This window comes from Sander lucioperca, chromosome 2, assembly GCF_008315115.2.
Source record: "Sander lucioperca isolate FBNREF2018 chromosome 2, SLUC_FBN_1.2, whole genome shotgun sequence".
In the NCBI taxonomy this organism is placed as follows: Eukaryota; Metazoa; Chordata; class Actinopteri; order Perciformes; family Percidae; genus Sander; species Sander lucioperca.
Window position 1 is genome coordinate 46,731,509 of NC_050174.1, and position 4,857 is coordinate 46,736,365.

General features: G+C 43.4%; 1 long non-coding RNA gene across 1 annotated transcript; it reads left to right on the plus strand.

Moving 5' to 3' along the window:
• The first annotated feature begins 431 nt into the window (after positions 1-431).
• LOC116051650 lies at positions 432-1,688 on the plus strand. Its single transcript, XR_004105395.2, has 4 exons — positions 432-668; positions 832-910; positions 1,072-1,300; positions 1,454-1,688. It is a non-coding gene; the product is annotated as an uncharacterized LOC116051650 (long non-coding RNA).
• Positions 1,689-4,857: the final 3,169 nt, after the last annotated feature.

Here is a 4,857-nt window from a genome sequence, read left to right on the forward strand (position 1 = left end):
AGTGATGAGAAAAGGCCCTCAGTAGTTCCCAGAGTTCAGTCATGTTTTCTAACTGCTCCTTTAGTCTGAGCGACAGAACAACAAGCCAAAAGGATTCAACTGACACGGATATAAAACGGAGAGAAGCAGCCAATCAGAGGACCAGCTGCTGATATTTGGCTTTTTTTCAAGGAGAAATGATGTGAGTGATGTGCTGATAAATGATTGGACTGCTGCTCTGTGTTTTCTCTCCAGATGAAGGTGTGGACTCTGCTATGAGTCAGTGTGAGGACAGAGAGGAGGGAGTCCCTCCCTCTAAAACCACTCTGAGCTTTGGTCTGGCTGTCATGTTCCCCCCAGAGGTGAGAGGACCATCTCTAACTGTCCACCACTCAGATCACTCCACCATCATTATTCATACTCAAAGCTCTGTGTTTAGTAACTCATGCATAAATAGTAATTAAACACATTTTTTTGTATTGTATTTTAACATTTTAAATTAGATATAAAAGTCTTTGATTCAGAGAGAATTTCCCCTAAATATGTAAGCTTTAATGACTTATTTTTATCAGGATCCATCAGAGACCAGACTGTCCTGAAGCTGAACCCAGCTGTGTGTCCATGAAGAGTGACTGGTCTATGGGTCCTCCTTTAGACTTCAAAGATGGACGCCACTCTGTTGATCAAAGGTGAGGATTTCAAACTGATAATCAGCAGGACTAGTAAAGGTTGACCACTACAGGGAGTCCTCTGATTCATTAACATCCAAATATCACTTCATGGACCTTTTACTTTGTGTTTGTCTCTGTGTACAGACATAATGTGAGCTAATTCTTCCTGATTCCTCCACAGAGTGGACCAGGAGAGCTCAGAGGTTCCCAGTGGTCAGTCTGCCCAGCAGCATCAAACACACCTGGACTCCATACTTATGGTCTGTACATGTACAACAACTACTTTTACATCTATTCTGCTAACAATCGTCTCCATGCTGCACTTTTTAGACCAGTGGATTGTCAGTCTGTCCAACATGGATCTGATGTTTGCTTCCATGATTTCAGTTTGATTTGTCATTCATATAATCTTCTGTTTCAGCTGCTGGAGGAGGACATCAGCACTTTTGTGAAGAACGAGCTGAAGAAGATCCAGTAGGTTCTGAGTCCAGATTACCCAGAATGCTTAGAGAGTCAGAGGGAGGATGAGGAGGTGTTGGACGGTGAGGATGAAGGGCAGAGGAGGAGCAATAGAGAGGCATTTCTGAAGATCACACTGCACTTCCTGAGGAGAATGAAGCAGGAGGAGCTGGCTGACCGTCTGCAGAGGAGTAAGAGGATTTCTCTAAAGATTTAACATGCTGGATAAATGGAACGTTTACTAATGTCTCAAGAGATGGACCAAAAATATATTCATATACTCATTCTCTGAGCAAATGTTGAAATGTGTTCTTTGAGTTATTGATCTTTGTGTGTTCATTCAGGAAGTCTTGCTGCAGGTGGTAAACGTAAACTCAAATCTAAGCTGCTGAAGAAGTTCCAGTGTGTGTTTGAGGGGATTGCTAAAGCAGGAAACCCTACCATTCTGAATCAGATGTTCACAGAGATCTACATCACAGAGGGAGGGACTGCAGAGTTCTATGATGAACATGAGATCAGACAGATTGAAACAGCATCCAGGAAACCAGACAGACCAGAAACAACAATCAGACAAGAAGACATCTTTAAAGCCTCACCTGGAAGAGAAGAACCAATCAGAACAGTGATGACAAAGGGAGTGGCTGGCATCGGGAAAACGGGTCTTAACACAGATGTTCACTCTGGACTGGGCTGAAGACAAAGCCAACCAGGACATCCAGTTCACATTTCCATTCACTTTCAGAGAGCTGAATGTGCTGAAAGAGGAAAAGTACAGCTTGGTGGAACTTGTTGATCGCTTCTTTAGTGAAACCAAAGAAGCAGGAATCTGCAGGTTTGAAGAGGTCGTGTTAATCTTTGACGGTCTGGATGAGTGTCGACTTCCTCTGGACTTCCACAACACTGAGATCCTGACTGATGTTACAGAGTCCACCTCAGTGGATGTGCTGCTGACAAACCTCATCAGGGGGAAACTGCTTCCCTCTGCTCGCCTCTGGATAACCACACGACCTGCAGCAGCCAATCAGATCCCTCCTGAGTGTGTTGACATGGTGACAGAGGTCAGAGGGTTCACTGACCCACAGAAGGAGTACTTCAGGAAGAGATTCAGAGATGAGGAGCAGGCCAGCAGAATCATCTCCCACATCAAGACATCACGAAGCCTCCACATCATGTGCCACATCCCAGTCTTCTCCTGGATCACTGCTACAGTTCTGGAGGACGTGTTGAAGACCAGAGAGGGAGGAGAGCTGCCCAAGACCCTGACTGAGATGTACATCCACTTCCTGGTGGTTCAGTCCAAAGTGAAGAACATCAAGTATGATGGAGGAGCTGAGACAGATCCACACTGGAATAAAAAGAGCAGGAAGATGATGGAGTCTCTGGGAAAACTGGCTTTTGAGCAACTGCAGAAAGGCCACCTGATCTTCTATGAATCAGACCTGACAGAGTGTGGCATCGATATCAGAGCGGCCTCAGTGTACTCAGAAGTGTTCACACAGATCTTTAAAGAGGAGAGAGGACTGTACCAGGACAAGGTGTTCTGCTTCGTCCATCTGAGTGTTCAGGAGTTTCTGGCTGCTCTTCATGTCCATCTGATGTTCATCAACTCTGGAGTCAACCTGCTGGCAAAAGAACAAACAACCACCTGGTGGTCTGAAGTGTTCAGAGACAAATCAACACGTTTCTACCAGAGTGCTGTGGACAAGGCCTTACAAAGTCCAAATGGACACATGGACTTGTTCCTCCGCTTCCTCCTCGGTATTTCACTGCAGACCAATCAGTCTCCTACGAGGTCTGCTGACACAGACAGGAAATAGCTCACAGACCAATCAGAAAACAGTTAAGGACATCAAGAAGAAGATCAGTGAGAATCTGTCTGCAGAGAGAAGCATCAATCTGTTCCACTGTCTGAATGAACTGAATGATCGTTCTCTAGTGGATCAGATCCAACACTCCCTGAGTTCAGGAAGTCTTTCCACAGATAAACTCTTCTGCTCAGTGGTCAGCTCTGGTCTTCATCTTACTGTCATCAGAAAAAGATCTGGATGTGTTTGACCTGAAGAAATACTCTGCTTCAGAGGAGGCTCTTCTGAGGCTGCTGCCAGTGGTCAAAGCATCCAACAAAGCTCTGTACGTGCACACACAACTATCCAGATTAAATGGAGTTCATCTTCATTCAGAAAAAAAACAACCATTGATTGTAATTGTTTTCTTGTGCATTTCTGATTCCTCTTCAGACTGAGTGACTGTAACCTGTCAGAGAGAAGCTGTGAAGCTCTGTCCTCAGTTCTCAACTCCCAGTCCTCTAGTCTGAGAGAGCTGGACCTGAGTAACAACGAGCTGCAGGATTCAGGAGTGAAGCAGCTGTCGGCTGGACTGAAGAGTCCACACTGTAGACTGGAAACTCAGGTTATTGAGTTATTCTGAGATGTTATTTTCTTTGTATGTTAATTATTTAGTGGACTGAGTAAACAAGATTAAAATAGTGAATGAGGTTTAGAAGTCCTCTAGTCTGAGAGAGCTGACTCAGGAGCTTGTCAACAGTGTTCGAATTATACCCTGAGCTCCAGGGGGTACAGCTATTTCTATTTTTATAGATGTCATACACTCATTTGCATATTGATGACATCATTACGCAATCATTTACATAAAGCTTAGTGGTTGTGTCAGCAAGGTAGATAGAAAGAAATAGAAATCTTCAGCCAAATAATCACAAACTCACTACTCACTATTTATATTAATTTATAATTATTACTTGGGTAGCCTATATTTGAAGTAAAAGAAAAAGTTCTGCTAAGGGAGGGAGAAAGATCGATAAAGAATTCTCAAAGAAGGCTGGCTTGCCCAGGGCCAGGCCAACTCAGCGGCGTCTTTCTCCTCCTCTTAAAACATCCATGGTCGTGTCCTGCTGTCTCTCGTACCTACACAATCTAGCAACAAAGTCGCTAAGTTGGCAACACTGAGAACACAGTCTGAACGTTGGCCTACCAGAGAAATGGTACAGCCCAGTGGGGAGTGAGGGTTTGAAAATCAAATTCATTAGATTATTTCCTGAATTGTTGGTATGTAATGGTAATACTGCATTTAAATACATACCATTTTGGATAGGCTAACATTACATTTTATTACATTTTTTTCAGTACCCCCCAAACTATTATTTTCATCCCTTTTGGGAGAGTCCAAGTCTCATCTAGGGGGGTCGGAATTTTGCTACATTAAAGTATGCGCATTTGACGACCAAATTTTCCTAGCTAGCTACCACACACTTATCATATCTCGACCAAATTAAATGTTATCAGCAAAGAACTTGAGATCATTGTCATCCCACTATGATGCTCTGTACCAAATTTGGCAAAGATTGGCTTTTAGGGGGGGCTATAAGCAACGTTTATTTGTTTTGGCCAATAACTCAATGCATTTAAATGGTAAATTTGCAATTGCAATATCTCTGCCACAGTAAATGCAATCAATACGAAACTTGTGGTGCTCGTTCGGCATGACGCTCTGAGGCTCTGTACCAAATTTGGCGAAGATCGGCCATTAGGGGGCGCTATAATCAACGTAGACGAGTTTTGGCCCTTTTACTCAATGTTAATGGGATATTTGCAATGGAAATGTACCACAGACCTTGCAGCTCACACTTCTCAATATTTACTGATGTTTGCCTCCTACCGTTAGGTTTTGGTTTTTACTTTTGCGTGCTCCCTTGGTTTTTTACAATAAACAAACTTCTTAACCCACCTGACAA